The 16,612-nt window shown below is 42.7% G+C and overlaps 1 protein-coding gene across 3 annotated transcripts in view; it reads left to right on the top strand.

Annotated features, from left to right (window-relative positions):
• SMAGP (small cell adhesion glycoprotein) overlaps positions 1-16,612 on the top strand; it is a 49,583-nt gene that overhangs the window by 16,088 nt on the left and 16,883 nt on the right. Inside the window, exon 1 of one of the 3 annotated variants that reach the window (XM_089692945.1) lies at positions 10,242-10,315. The exons of the other annotated variants lie outside the window; for them this stretch is intronic. The gene's annotated coding sequence lies outside the window, so the exon portion shown is untranslated. Of the gene's footprint in view, positions 1-10,241; positions 10,316-16,612 lie in introns of those variants that run through there. 3 annotated transcript variants of the gene reach the window in all.

The raw sequence follows: 16,612 nt of genomic DNA, 5'->3' as shown, positions 1-16,612 counted from the left end.
TGTAGCACCTTCTAGTGTGCTACTAGAATAGAGTAGTGAATGATAGGTAAAATCATTGTCCGACTCATGGTAGTTGTGTGGATCATGTGATTTTGGTTGGGTTATTACAGGTCAGCTGGATGACTCTACAGATTGTGGCTCTATCGCCTCCTCCTGACTCTGGAGGACCATAGAACTTTCCAGAGGTTAATTCCAGGTTTGGAGGCCCCGGTAGAGTGGTGGACTGGCCTATAAGTATGAGAGTCAGATTGACAGGGGAGTCAGGTGGAAGATGGAGTGTTGAGGAGACTGTCGGAGTCTAGGAGGGGTCCCCTAGTTCTGGGGGATGGCTTCTAGGCTGGGCTTGGGCTGGCTCAGAAGGATACATTCTGCAGAGAGGCACAGATGGGATCAGGCCCGGGAGCAGGGAGCAAAGAGGACAGTATGAATATAGCAGCACACTTTGGGATCAGAAAGGGGAAAGACTTTCACACGGAGCAAGATTTCCAAGGACAGCATTAAGCTAACTCCTTTTATCCTTGATCCAGGAGATCTTTCCAGAAGCCAGGAGATCTGGTGGTGTCTGCAGGCCAGGTTGCTGGGAGCACTTCCACAAGGGGGCAGAAGATGTCTCTGCATGTAACTAAAGGAAGTAAAGTGATTTTTGAGGGGCTGCTAGTTCCTCGCGCATGAGGGGCAGCTGCTACTGATCCGCAATGATTGCTGGCTTTAAGGAAAAGAACAGTCTAGGATCTGCTTTATACAAAGGAAGGAAGTGTCCCCCTTCCATTATTCAAGTCAAGTTGGGCATCCCATAATCCCTTTATCCATCTGAAAGTAGAATTCCCCTACATAAAATAACAAAACCAAGATCATAGACTGCTCACTGTCTTTGGATGCAAGTCTGTGAAAGTACCAGTTGCCTGGCTGTGCAGAAGGAAGCTTAGGTATACCCACAACATTGCGGCCCTCACGACGGTAGCATTGCATAGGTAACAGCTCTATATTAAACTTGTTCAAAAGAGTAGGCCACAGAAATAATGGGTTTGGATATACAACTCCAGTTAACACATAATAGCAGAACACTGGAAAAATAGAAATAATCAATTAGCAACGTTTAACAGATTATACAGTCATGATTAAGCCTCAACCATTTGATTGCAACATTAGCAGCAAGAGGGAAAGAAAAGGCTTGTTGACGTATCAGCTCCCTTTGGACCACTGGCACTGCAATGGGGAATGCAGAGAATTATGTAAATGTATGCTCCTCTATGAATTAATATAAGTACCCCAATTTCAACAGCAATGTCCTTAAAAGAGAAGAGGTCCCTTTAACTAGATATTGTAACTCGAGTCCTGTGATGTTTAACGTTCCTGATATGGTGGTATCTGTTGTCTTCTGCTAGTAATGGTGGGGGCCCATAAACATTAGTAAATATTGGTAATTCAATTAAGTTAAACAAACAGACTGTGGTAAATGCTCAAAGCAAAGATCCACTGGTACTGAGGTATAAAGGTATGTGCATGCAGTATCTCTAGACTGATGACAAAAAGAGGTTGGGCATCCACCCACTCACCAATCCCATGGATAGTACGGCCTCCTAGGAACAAGAGTTCTTATACAGGCTCTTGGCTGTTTTCAGGGATCTGCAGAGTTACCACCTGACAGTCTGTCAGCATAGAAAGCAGAGATGTCTGTGTGAAGACCAGACAATGATAGAACCAATACAGTGAAGCTGTTGTTGTGATCCCGATGTGGCGATCGGTGTCACTGCTGTGCTGAACTGATGTGCAGAGTCCCACAGCAGTAGCCCAACAAACTGTCTCTGGAAGAGAACGGCAGTCCCTCTGTGTTCAGCTCTGAATCCAATGCCAAGAGAGAGAGCTAGTTCCTTGTTGTAGAATATATCTGCTCTCCCAGCAGCCTTCTGGTTCCCCGGCTCTCTGGTAGTTGTAGTTAAATTAGCACTCAGAAATACAGTGTGTTGGTTATAGGACTACAGGTCCCAAGATCCTCTGCTGTAGGAAGAATTTGATCCACTCTGCTATCAGCAAGTGATGTAGCAGTCTCCCAGTACTGGACACTAGGGGGAAAAGGATTAATCATAGTCTTGTCTGTAAATGTCCTTGAATGGCATACTGATATAGCTAGCACCTGGCTATGTACATGTAAGTTTTAGGGTTTAAACTATTCTTAAGACCTAAAATAATTATTTTAATATGTGTGTAAAAAGGTCTCTCATAGCAAAAGGGGTAATAAGGAATACACATACTTATCAGCCCAGCAAATCTTGCATTGTCTTTTTTCATCCACATTCTGATGCCATCATCATACTTTTTGCATTATCCAGAGCTGACTGTCTCTTTCTGGTTCCTGCAGCCCCGATAATGTGGCACAGGATTTGGTGTATGAGTAGAGATCTGGTGATATGGAGCAAGATCTGGCGTGATTTACCTACTGAATGGAACTGCAATCTCTTAGGAAGTGTTACCTGGGCATCTTAGGCGGCTGCAAGAATGGACTGTTACATAACATTCTTGAAGTTTGAAACCTTACCTTGTGAAGATCTCCACATATTTACTTCCTTGAATTCTGTGACATGTATTTACCATACCCTGTGCGTAGGCACTTCTGTGTCACACATTTCACAGAGCCTGCATTCTGAACTTCAGGGGCACTTAGAGGAGGAGTATCAGGAGGCAGAGCCAGTATAAGAATCAGTGCTTGCAGGCAGCAAGGTACCATGGGATATGTAGTCCTTAGAAATTGAAAGTAAACAGCAGGGAAGAAGCTGCAAAACATGTAGGGAATCCAATAAGTTATGGAAAGATATGACCAATAGACAGGAAGAACGCACATCATGAAAGCAGTAGGCTTACAGTATATTGTATTGTCAAAAAGGGAGGAGGAAGTAAATGGGACAAGTTATTTTTGGTGGAAGGTCTGCTTTATGAAAGTCTTCCTTTAACCACTTGCCCTCCAGAAGATTTACCCCCCTTAATTATCAGGCCATTTTTTGCTATTCTACTGCGCTGTTTCAACTGGTAACTGCGTGGTAATGCAAAGCTGTACCCAAACAAAATTTATGTCTTTATTTTCACACAAATAAAGTTTTCTTTTGGTGTTATTTAATCACCACTGGGTTTTACATTTTTTGTGATATAAACAAAAAAAGACTGACATTTAAAAAAAAATGAAATTTTCTACTTTCCGTTATAAGAAATATCCAATAAACTCAAGTTTCATCATAAATTTAAGGCAAAATGTATTCTGCTACATCTTTGGTAAAAAAGAATTCCAATAAGTGTATATTCATTGGTTTGTATGAGAGTTATAGAATCTACCAACTATGGTATAGGTACTGGAATTTACACAGCATTTACTTTCAGACTGCCTATCACATTTCTTGAGATGCTAAAATGCCAGGGCAGTACAAACACCCCCCAAATGACCCCTTTGCGGAAAGTAGACACCCAAAACTATTTACTGAGAGGCCTGTTGAGTCAATGGAAGTTTTTTTTTTACCACAAGTTTTGGGAATATGACAAAAAAATTCAGCCTCTGATTTTTGGGTCTCTCAAAATGCTATAGACAGTTTCCTGGCTATCTAACATCTTCCGAGACCCTGTGTAAAAATGGTGAATATGTGCCCTAGACTGTGCCGTGCTGTAGCCTATACTAATACTGCACTAGTGTGTGGTAGCAACGAAAGCAGTCCATGAGTCAGAGAACAAGTTGGCCAGGACAGGAGGGACAAAAAAAGCGGATGACGCATCTTATTCCGTGTCTGTTATGGACAAGACAACTTCTTTGGAGTGACCTTTGGGTTGGGGTACCAGAGAAGACATTTGGAAAATGCCTCTCATGCAACCGGCTCACTGCATCTGGATTTGGAAATTGGGCCACAGCACCTTCTGAATACAAAAGGGCCGTGATGATCTCTTCCTGGAATTTTAGGAGGATCCACTGCTTTGTAAATTACAAAAGCATTCTATATAGGCAATTGAAATAAATAAATAGACACCTTTTTGTACCAGTGTTGCGGGAAACTAGGTACGGACTCATCATTTGGTCATTAAAGTCCACCCCTTCCATGTTATGTTTATAGTCATGGACACAGAGGGGTTTCTCAATAACACCAGATGCCATGCTAATTTGGGTCATCGTGTTTGCGTAAATGGAAGACAGGACGAAGACACCAAGTTTGTCCTTCCACTTCACTGCAAGCAATTCATCATTTCTCAAGCAGGCTTTCTCCCGCTTTCTAAGTCGGGTGTTTACAAGCAGTTGGGGGAAGCCCCAGGGATTAGGTCGTACTGTGCCACATGAGCCAATTCCAAGATTGTACACATGTCTAAATAGTAGCACGCTTGTATAGAAATTGCCCACATATAAGTGGTACCACTTGCAGAATAAAAGTGACACCAAGTCTCATACTATCTTGCCACTGCTCCGCGTGTAGTCTGGGCAGTCGGGGGGCTCTACTTCGCTGTCTCTTCCCTCATAAACCCTAAAATGGTATGTATAGTCTATGGCCCTCTCACAGAGCTTATACAATTTGACCCCATATCTGGCACGCTTGCTGGGGAGGTACTGTTTGAATGCAAGGGTGCCAGTAAAGTGAATGAGGGACTCATCCACGCAGATGTTTTGCTGGTGCATATACACATCTTCATATTTCCCAGTGAGGTGGTTTATTAGGGGCCAAATTTTGTAGAGCTGGTCATGTTCAGGGTAACCCTGAGGACAACAGAGTGTGTTATCACTGAAATGCATGAAGCACATTATCGTCTCATATCTGTGCCTGGCCATGGCAGCAGAGAACATGGGCATATGTTGATTTGGGTCTGTGGACCAATATGATCTCAATTCATTCTTTTTTGCAATGCCCATGTTGAAGGTTAGGTCCAAAATAGTTTTAAACTCAGAAACCGTAATAGGTTTCCATGCAAATGGCCTGGCAAGAGCTGAATTTGGGTTGGCGGCAATATATTGTTGTGCATATAAATTGCTTTGGCCCACAATCAAATTATTTGCTTGGGCCAAGCTGATCCAAATGGACTATTTCCTTTACTAATTGCTATTGGTGCTGTATATTCTCTATGTACCATTAGTGGTATGGGGATTTCCCATCTGCTGCTAGAACAAAAGCAGTGAAAAATACTGTACACTGACTCTGTACTATGGGCACTGGCAGGGTGACAGGGGGCAATCAAAGGGTTGATGTGGCAATCAAGCGGTTAAAATGTCTCTATCTAACATGTGTGGGTGCAGGGTGCTGCTTTTACTCACGTCTAATGTCTCTTTCATCTCTCCCTGGAACAAAATGGTTCCAGGGAGGGAAGATCCAGCTAAATCCTGTGCCTGTCTTTACAAACACAGGCACAGATCTGCTTCTCCATTCGCTGTAGAAGATCAGAAGAGTCCCAGTCAAAAAATCAATATCTGAGAGCTGCTGATAGGCATCTCCTGCAGGGGTCAGCTCGGGGGGGTCGCATGCATACGCGCTTCAAACCCACAAATAAACAGCAACGTATGGGTACATCGCTGGTCCTGCTGCTGCCCATAATGTCCCATGGACTGGCAGGCCGAAGGCTTAGCACCATCTTTCCTTTCACTTTAAATAATTTGCTTGGGCTGAGCTGATCCAAATGGACTATTTCCTTTACTAATTGCTGTTGGTGCTGTATATTCTGTATGTACCATTAATGGTATGGGGATTTCCCATCTGCTGCTAGAACAAAATCAAGTTTGGCTGAGTGCTTCTCAGCTATTCTAAGCCTTGTATTTTTATTAGTGAATACAAGGCTTCCTCAGAATGGCGGCCATGGAGATGGTGACATCATCTGCCTGCCCCTTCACCTCAGCCAATCAAAGAATGCCTTGTATCCATTACGGGGGCAGCACAGAGGCTAAATGGCTAGCACTTACACCTGGCAGTACTAGGGTCATTGGTTCAAATCCAAACCACGGCACCACCACCTGGAGTTTGCATGTTCTCCCTGTGCCTACGTGGGTTTCCTCCAGGTACTCCAGTTTCCTTCCACACGCCAAAGACATGCTGGTAGGTTAATTGGATCCTATCTAAATTTGCCTTAGTATATGTGTGTATGAATGTAAGTTAGGGCCCTTAGATTGTACGCCCCTTGAGGGTTAGGGACTGATGTGAATGCACAATATATATGTAAAGCGCTGCATAAACTGACAGCACTATAAAAGTACCTGTAATAAATAAATTAAAAATACAAAGCTTCCTGTATGCCCAACTCAATTTTGTTTCTGCAGCTGTTGGGAAGTCCCCATACCACTTCTGGAACACAATGCTACTTACTGTAGTTGATGCTTCATACAGTTTATATGGCGCTGACAGCAGCCACAGCAATTGATAAAGAAAAGTTTGTTTGGGCCAGCTTGGCCAGCCTGTCCACAGCCGCATGTATACATCAGTGGTTTATATAATGAACTCGGTGTAGAGCTATTCACCCTGAGGTCATCACAGAGGACAAGGGGGAACTCTTTATCTCTGGAGAAAAAGAAATGTAATCACAAATCACGGAAAGGTTTCTTCACAGTGAGAGCTGTGAAGATGTGGAATAGACTCCATCAAGAGTTGGTTCTGGCCAGCTCAGTGGATTGCTTTAACCACTTCAAGTCCGGACACTTTCATCCCCTTCCTGTCCAGGCCAATTTTCAGTTTTCAGTGATATCACACTTTGACAATTGCACGGTCATGCAACACTGTACCAATATTAATTTTTTAGCATTTTTTTGATACAGATAAAACTTTATTTTGGTGGTATTTATTCACCACTGGGATTTTTATTTTTTTGCTATATACCGTATTTGCCGGCGTATAAGACGACTTTTTGACCCTTGAAAATCTTCTCAAAAGTCGGGGGTCGTCTTATACGCCGGTACACATGTTAGGGGGGCTGCGGCATTAAGTACAGGGGTTTGCAGGGGCTGATGTCTCTTACCTGGATCCAGTCCCACGACGATCCGGTCCAGGAAGCGCGGCGTCTCCTTCAGTTCGGCCACTGGATGTTCGTGCGGCTGCTCGGCTCCGCCTCCTCACCGGTGATTGGCCGCCAGAACTGTAGCTCAGGAAAGGCACACAGGCGGCCAATCACCGTCGAGGGGGCGGAGCCGAGCGGCCCCGCGAAAATTGAGTGCCGGAGCAGCAGGTAAGTGTTCTGTGTAGAGGTGCTGCTGCAACCACATATGCTGGCTGCAGCAGCACCATACGAGAACAGGGTCAGCAAGTCTCAGTGGGAGGAATAGTGCCCCATCATTGGTGTCACTGATACCAATGATGGGGCACTATTCCTCCCACTGATACCAACGATGGGGCACTATTCCTCCCACTGACACCAACGATGGGGCACTATTCCTCCCCCCCACTGACACCAACGATGGGGCACTATTCCCCCCCACTGACACCAACGATGGGGCACTATTCCACCCCCCACTGACACCAATGATGGGGCACTATTCCACCCCTCACTGACACCAATGATGGGACACCATTCCTCCCACTGACACCAATGATGGGGCACTATTCCTCCCACTGACACCAATGATGGGGCACTATTCCTGCCACTGATATCAATGATGGGGCACTATTCCTGCCACTGATACCAATGATGGGGCACTATTCCTCCCACTGACACCAATGATGGAGCACTATTCCTCCACTGATACTAATGATAGGGCACTATTCCTGCCACTAATGCCAATGATGGGGCACTATTCCTGCCACTAATACCAATGATGGGGCACTATTCCTCCCACTGACATCAATGATGGGGCACTATTCCTCCCACTGATACCAATGATGGGGCACTATTCCTCCCACTGATACCAACGATGGGGCACTATTCCTTCCACTGATACCAATGATGGGGCACTATTCCTCCCACTGGTGTGCATTGGAAGAGGGGTAGTCTTATACGGCGAGTATAGCCCAAACACTACATTTTAGCAGGAAAAGTAGGGGGGTCGTCTTATACGCCCAGTCGTCTTATACGCCGGCAAATACGGTAAATGAAAAAGTCCAAACATTTTTTTAAAAAAGTTTTTCTTATAAAATTTTGCAAATAAATAATCTTTCTTCATAAATCTTGGCCAAAATGTATTCAGCTATCTTTTTGGTAAAAAAAATAAATAACCCAAATTAGTTTATAACCAAAAATTACAATTTGTCCAAACATTTTTTTACATTTTTTTTAAGTTATTATTTATGGGGTTTTTTAAACATATTGTCACCCTAGTCCCCTAGTCAGGGGTGATGAAGATTTTTTTTTTTTTTACACTGATTGCTTTTACACCCATAAAGGCTGTAAAAGCAATCATTTCTCCTTCTCTCTGGCTGGATTCTTGCAGCCATTGATAAATACTGTGAGAGCTGTGATTGGTCACAGCTTGTCACATGGCACAAGGCTGTTGTGAATTGCCTTGTACCATGTGACCTCTGTGATCATTCAGAATTCACACGTAGTAAGCAATGATGTCAGAAGTGACATCTTGCTTACTACTATTCATGTGATCGCTGATTGGCCAATCAGTGATCACATGATCGGGACCTCTGTGTGAGGTCCCGTACAGCGATCAGTGTTCCGCTGTGTCCAGACAGGGCACACACAGGCAGGGAAGCAGGAGGACGTGCACTGCTCCTGTCCGGCCGTTTATGTACATGGGCAGAACGGGAAGTGGTTAAAAAAAGCCTGGATTCTTTCTTAGATACACAGAATATAACTACTTACTAACATTTATAGGTAAAGTTGATCCAGGGAATATTCGATTGCCTCTCGGGGGATCAGGAAGGAATTTTTTCCCCTGCAGGAGCAAATTGGATCATGCTTTACTGGGTTTTTTTGCCTTCCTCTGGATCAACTGTGGGTATAGGATTATAACTTTTTTTTTTTTTAATGGTTGAACTGGATGGACTTTTGTCAGTTTTTCAGCCAGACTAACTATGTAACTGTGTAACTGTAATTGACAACTTTCTGGTGTTATAGCTCAGGTGGGTTTGGACTTGTATTCGATCATGCCTGAGCTCAGCTTTGGTTCTAAGAAGCAGAAATTGGGCTTTAAATGTAGTGCTAGTCCCTACTGCACTGAATAAAGATAAATATATCACTTGTGACATTTCAATTAGGTTGAAGAAAGTAAATAGTGCAACATTTTTGAGGCATCGGTACAGCTCCCTTTACACCGCTTACTAGTTTGTACGAGTCCTTAGGGGTCTTGCACACATCTGTATATTAGGGAATGTGGCTGTACAGAGTAAAATACTGTAAAAAGAAGAAACAGAAGGCTCTAATGAAGAGGGAATCACCCCTCGAACCACATCAGATTTTTGGAAGGGTATGGTTCTGATATGCCTGTACACTTGTGTTGTTTGTGAGTATACATCTACTCTTTTTATTATGAATAAAATATCCATTGCGGTAATGCGCTAGGTTGGTGCCCCTTCTGTTTTTTGTTTTTGCAGTTTGCTCTGTAGGCTTCCCCAGCCTGTTGAGAGGGCAGCAAAACTGGTGCTTACATTGGAATAATTGAAGAATACTCAGTATTGCTAGTCGGTGCAAATCTCTCAAGCGCAGTGGATCATTATCTCTTCATTTTCTATATGTAAAATACACGTGTATTTGTGAAGCCACAAATGTGTATGGATGTATTTTTCTGAACACAAGTACCTGCATTTGCGTGTGTATAGCTGCATAGCAGTGACTTCTGAAATGCTGTGTGCCACAAATAGAGATGTATTTTACTCTGTACAGCCATATGCCCTAACATATGGCCATGTGATATAATTCACACTTTGCGTTCATCTGTGTTTAGGTGCATTCAGCTTAGTTACATTTACAGAAAATAGAATTCTGTGCATCCAGGGCAGATTAGACACTCTGAAGGTGTCTAAACGCATGCAAACACAATTATATATAAATACAGGAGAGTTGGATATGGGAAGTATTGTATAAAGTTTGTCTATACTTCCCTAGTCATTTTTTCTGCACTTAAGTAAACCAAATGCAGGTAGTGTGATTTAAGCATTTGAACATAAATGTATGCAATTCTGCTGTCATAAGTGGCCTGACAACAGGCTATTAATAATGCACAAGGTGAAGGAACCTGTAATGATGTAATATAAACGCTTTGCTGTCCAGAATGATGTAATCCAGAAGCAGCCAGGCACAGAAGGGTTACAGGTGGGTGTGGTGGAGGGAGGCTGATTAATGCCGCTCTGCACCTGTCCTTTTATTGTATGTGAGCTCCACAACCTGTGCTGGAAGGACTAGGACATTGTGTTGTGTACTAGGGGGACGGTGGCTGGTGAGTATTTGTAGGAACACTGACTGGCCCTCCAGGCTCCTCAATGTGTATGTTTGTGTGTGGGTCCAGGTATGTATGTTATTGGGGAACAATGGTGCTGCAGCCATACTCTCTGCCTCCTTCCTGCTGTGTACAAGTTCTATGATCTGCAAAGAAGGTCTCATTTTACTAAACTACCTGATGTGATTAGCCGCAGCGAACAGGCAAATAATTGTCACCAGTGTCTAGGTTACAGGCATGGTGGCTACCTCCATGAGGCTCTGTTCATACTAGCCTCCTGCGTTTGGTTTACTTAAACATAGAAGAAATTATCTGGGAAGTATAAATGGACGTTCTGCTTCCAGGATTATGTTCTCCTGCATCTACATGTGTTTTGATGCGTTCAGAGCAGAGTATTTAATTCCTGGATGCACAGACTTCTGTTGTCTCCCAATGCAGCTAAACTGAATGTACCTTAATGCATAGCATAACCTTTATACCACTAAAAATCTGTACATGCGTTTATGTTCCCTTAGGAACTGTTATTGCCAGTGGTGTAAATGAGGTCTACATTGATAACATGGTTGGGCTGGGAAAATGTCTTATAGAGTGAAAATAAAAGCGACATTTTCTGAGTCCTTTTAATTCTTAACCACTTGCCCTCCTGAGGATTTATCCCCCTTCCTGACCAGGTCATTTTTTGAGCTACGGCGCTGTTACATGAGCTAACAATTGTGTGGTCCTGCAACGCTGCACCCAATTTAAATTTTACATCAAAATACAAACAAATAGAACTTTCTTTTGGTGGTATTTGATCGCCTGTGCGTGTGGGTTTTTTTTTTTTTTTTTTTTAAACAACCTGACAATTTTGAGAGGAAAAGCAATCTTTTTTTTTTTTTTGCTATTAAACATGTCCAGTAAAAACTTAAAAATCAAATTTAGGCTAAAATGTATTCTGCTGCATGTCTTTGCTTAAAGAAAAAAAACAAAAAAATATATATATTTCTCCTGATATGTGTAAATTAATTGGTTTACGTGAATGTTATGGGTGTGTGTATGTATGTATGTATGTATGTATGTATGTATGTATGTATGTATGTATATATAGTGTCTTGTGTTTTTTTTTTTTTTTTTTTTTTTTTTTTTTTTTTTTCCATTTTTACTAGTAATGATAGTGATCAGCAACTTATAGTGGGACTGCAGCAGGCATTCTGACGCTGGGGGGAACTGACTTGGTGTCATGGACAACCCCAGTGACACCAATACAGTGATCAGTGCTAATAAAAAGCACTGACACTGTATTAATGGCACTGGGCAGGAAGGGGTTAACATGTGGGGTGATCAAATGGTTAACTGTGTGCTGTTTTGCATACTGGGCTGAGCTGTAAGCAAAAATGCACAGCCATGCAAAGCAGTATGCAAGAGCTGATGGGAGAGAACGGTTCTGTTTACTGGTAATTGACAGCTAAGGCCGCAAATGGCGGCGTGGGTAGGGCGCACACGCACTCCCTACCACCCTGTAGCAGTACTTCTGCTATAGGCTGGACGGAAAGCAGTTAAAGCAGTATTAAACCAAAAAGCAAACCCTTCTATTATATTGCAGCTTAACAATTTTTGATGTAATAGCTTCATAAGGGTTTATTTTGTTTGTTTTTTTTGTTTTTGTTTTTTTTTTCCCCCCCATGAGATGATCCAGCCAGTAAGCCTGATGTTTTTCAACAGAAGCTGCCCTACAAATTTAGCAGTTAGAGGGTTGAGAAAAACCATTGAGCACTGACAGGAGTGCTTACAATAAAGCCCCATGCACGCAGGCTGAAATCAGCTGGTAGAGTAGGAACTGGCCGATTATTCGATTCGTGGGTACAGGTCCTTGTCTGACAGAAGCTGATGTCATGATTGGCTTATGTTGAATAAGCATGCTGGGAAAAGCACAGTGGGGAGATCACTGTACTAACATCATAGTCCAATGGGTTCAACGAAAACTTTTTTTTTTTTTTTTTGCACTAGATCAATGCTTTTTTTTGATCTAATGCTTTACATTGCAGAGGCGATGTGGGGTCTTATTGACCCCATATCTCTCCATAAAGAGGACCTGTCACTAACTTATTTCTATCACAAGAGATGCATGTATTCTTTGTGATCAGAATAAAAGTGATTTAAAAAATTTTAAAGGGACAGTGCAAAAAAATTTTTTACTTTTTTTATGTGCCCCCATGAATGCATAGTGGTGCATTCATGGGGGCGTGTTGAATGCATATGTAGGCCATGCCCACATAGAAACTGTGTTCAAACCATGCGTGAGGTATTGCATCACTCATGGAGATTAAGTACCACAGTTTGACGCCATTCCATAGCGTGCGCCGTAACATCCCCTTTCATATTTTACAAAAAAATTGGGGTATATATTGTGGTGGTTTTTTTTTTTTTTTTGTTAGAAATATATTTTTTATTAAAAAATAAATTTTATTTTTAAAGACTGCACATTTCGGTTTTCGGACAAATGTATTTTGATTTTTCAGTTTCGGCACTAGATTTTAATTTCGGTGTACCACTACTTATAACATGTTGGCAGGAGTTTGGCTTCCATTCATGGAGCTAAATCTTTAAGTAGTGTATCTAAATCAACTAGTGCAAGTGCATCTCCATAAATTAGAATGTCATGAAAAAGTTAATTTTATTTCAGTAATTCAAAAAGTGAAACTGATTCATTAGAGTATATATTTTAAGCATTTTTCTTTTCATTTTGATGATTCTAATTTATTGAGATGCACCTGTATATCGAACATTCCCATCCACCCAGAATGACAATGCTACTGTCCAAAGCTGTGTTACACTTCCTATAGTAGAGTACCTACACTATGAATGAAGAGAAGGAGCGCTACTGGCCAGATCAGGTGAAAGCCTAAAACAAAAATAATGTACAGTAGTTACCACATCTGATTGGTAAGCTGCAATATATTACATTTCAGAGGGGAATTGCCTCGGGATCCTCTTGCTAGCCAGTTTAGACAATGGGACAGAGAGTGAAATCTCCTTGAGACAAAGCGGTTGACTTACTGAAATTGGAGCATGCAAAATCTGGTGCTATTCTGCATAGAAAACAATCAGCTTTGTGTTTTTTTTTTGTTTTCTTAATTGAACGAGCTGAAATTAAAAGCTGATTGGCTAGCATCCACAACTGCACCAGATTTTGCACTCTCCAGTTTCTCCATGTATATTCCTGGTGGATTTTACGAGGCGTTTGGCCCTGGGAAACATGTTTCTCATCCAGGGGTTTGTCTTCTAGCGCAAGTAGGAAATGCTGGACATGGGCCTTCTGGCTTCCTGAGTTGGCTACAAACTGTGCTAGTTTGTCTCAAATGCCCACCTAATCTACACTTCCTCTCCTAGGCAACTTCTTGCTCATCTGCACCACATAGTTGAGACAGAGGGCCTTCTGGTGATACTTGTTGCACTGAACTTGTTAGGCAAGTATGGTACTTGGACCTAATCAGACTCCTGGCAGTCTCTCTGTGTACCCTTTTAGATTGCCCATATCCTTTTGTCCTAAGGATCGGTTTACCACCCTGCTTATCAGTTGCTGGTATCTTTGGCATGGCTGTTGAAGGCTCGGTCCCAAGAGACCAGACTAGAATTCAGTTGGTCTATGCCATGGGAGAATCTAGACGGTGGCTCATAATATCCATCATAGAGGATCCAGTAATATCACCGCTCAAAGATGTTCGGCAGATTCTGTCTTGCACAGATCTTCATGTTCCAGCTCTGCCCACAGCGCACATTATAGGTGGTTTTTCTTTGTTGACAGTCTGGACTCAGGAATTTGGTTTGTTCACCTGGAGATACAGAACTGGTCCAGGTGGTATAGTGCTTGGACTGCATCTGGCTCTTGGTTATTTCTCTGTGGGCCATTTTAGATTGTGTGAAATGTATGTCCCATTGACCAGTTTACCATCCAGCACCTGTGTCACCAGCTTTTATGGCTTGGCAATTGGGGTTTAGCCATTTTGTTTCCATAAGCTATCAGTCTCCCACAGTATTGAAAATCAAGGAGTTTCAGTCCCAGAAACTATGGTACTGTGTGCAAGGATATTTTATCCATAGAATTACTCAGTGGGACACATCCTAGATTTCTCCAGCCTGGTCTGAATTTCCCTTTGGATCCTGACAGATATTCCTTGGCCTATTCTTACACACAGGTTTGGTTTCTTCCTTTACAGCATCTCTGCAAGGTCTGCTGAAATGGCATGTCACCTACCCTTTTTATATGGATAAAGGCCTATGCCTTAAAGTACAGGGGTTAGACAAAAAAAGGAACTCTACATGATATGCAGGTTTGAAAATGGCGTCAGGTTTCGTGTTAAAAGTGTAAGTGATGTAAACTTCTTTTGCTTCCGCTGTGTAATGAGATGCCTAGTCAACAGGTGGGAAGCCTCGCTTTAATCATTGACTGACTGTGTGCGCAGCTAGCAATACAGAGTCATGTCAGCGCTAATGGAGCTTCAAAGAGGGTAAATTGTTGGTACCTGCATAGCTGGTGCAGCTGTTGCCAATGTATTTGCCGTATCACGAGGTACAGTATCAAAGGTTACGACTGCATATACAATTTCCGGGAAGATGTTGTCATGGTCAACTGACCGAAAGGACCTTGCGCAGGATTGTGACCTGGAATAAGAAAACTGCTGGAAAAGTGACTGCAGAAGGGTCTTCACAGGACTGAAATTGAGCTCTGCAATCATCTTTTGCAGCAGTTTTCTGTTGGCTAGGTGTCTCATCACACAGCAGAAGCAAAAAAAGTTACATCACTTTCACATCTGCAAATCACGTAATGTTTCCATTTTCCCTGTATCTGCTACTGTACTTTTCACTCTCTTGCTCCTTTTACATTCCATGTATTTCTTCCTCCAGTACAAGCTAAAGTCTTTCCATGTCTTGAAATAGTGTTGAGGCAGGAAAGAAAACGCCAAAAACCCCTAGGAGCAGCTGAAAAAAAGTCCAGTGTGCATGAGGTCTTGTTCGCTGTGGACTGTTTCCTTTTTTGTGGTGCCATATGTCTACTTTCTGGACTTTTAACCCTTGATGTGCCATTTTCCTGCCCAGAGGACTGTAGCCAGGTGCCAGCTGTATCATTATGCCATTCAGAGACACTTACAGATGAGACTGATCAATCCTCCTCTCCTAGTGCCCTATGCTGGGACCTTCAAATCCCTTCCTGTTAGCAGACAGATTCAGTTTTTCTGACAGCAGAGGATCTTGGGTCCTGTAGCTCTATAGCTAATACATCCTGTATTTCTGAGTGCTGAATGAACTACATAAGAGCTGGTGAATGAGAAGGATGCTGGTAATGCAGATGTTCTACAGCAAGGGACAGGCTCTCTGGGTGCGAAATTCAGATCTGAACACGGGGACTGCCGTTCTCCAGAGACAGATTGCTGGCCTACTGATGCGGGACTCTGCACAGCAGTAACAACCATCACCCCACCAGGATCGCATCAGCTTCTCTGCATTGGGACTGTCACTGTTCAGTCTTCACACAGACATCTCTGCTCGTCTTGCTAAAGGCCATCAAACGGTAACTCTGCTCATCCTGCAAACAGCCAAGAGCCTGGACAAGAACTCTTGTTCCTAGGGTGCTGTGCTATCCATGGGATTGGTGAGCAGGCAGATGACCAACCTCTTTCTGTCATCACTCTAGAGATACTGCATGCAGACATCTTTACACCTCAGTTACCAGGAGACCTTTGCGTTGAGTTATCTGTTTAATTTCATTGAATTGCCAGTATTCTCTAATGCTTATGGGCCCACCATTGCTGGCAGAAGACAGCAGATACCACTATACCAGGAACTTTAAACTTTGCGGATCTCTAGTTAAAGGGACCTTTTTCTCTTCTAAGCCCATTGTTGTTTAACTTGGGGCACTTGTAACTATTTATTCCAGAGGATACACTTTATAAATTTTACTGCAAGCACCAATGTGGTACTGGTGGCATGGAGGAAGATGGGTCAGTGAGCCTTTTCTGCCCCCTCTTCTTATGTTGCAATTAAATAGTTGAAGCTTACTACTCAGAGTTCAGAGAAGGGCAACTAAACTGATAAGAGGCATGGAGGCGCTCCGCTATGAGGAAAGATTAGAGGAACTGAATTTATTCTCTTGAGAAGAGGAGATTAAGGAGGGATATGATCAACATGTGTAAATATATCAGTGGTTCATATAGTAAACTGTGGTGACCTCAGGGTGAAAAGCTCTATACTGAGGACAAGGGGGCACTCTTTATGTCTGGAGGAAAAGAAATTTAATCTCCAAACACAGCTTTCTTCACA

This window comes from Staurois parvus, unplaced genomic scaffold (assembly GCF_062004578.1).
Source record: "Staurois parvus isolate SC_StPar_1 unplaced genomic scaffold, SC_StPar_1.0 ptg000023l, whole genome shotgun sequence".
Lineage (NCBI taxonomy): Eukaryota > Metazoa > Chordata > Amphibia > Anura > Ranidae > Staurois > Staurois parvus.
Note: the sequence above shows the minus strand (reverse complement) of the source record. Positions and strands in the feature narration are given on the sequence as shown.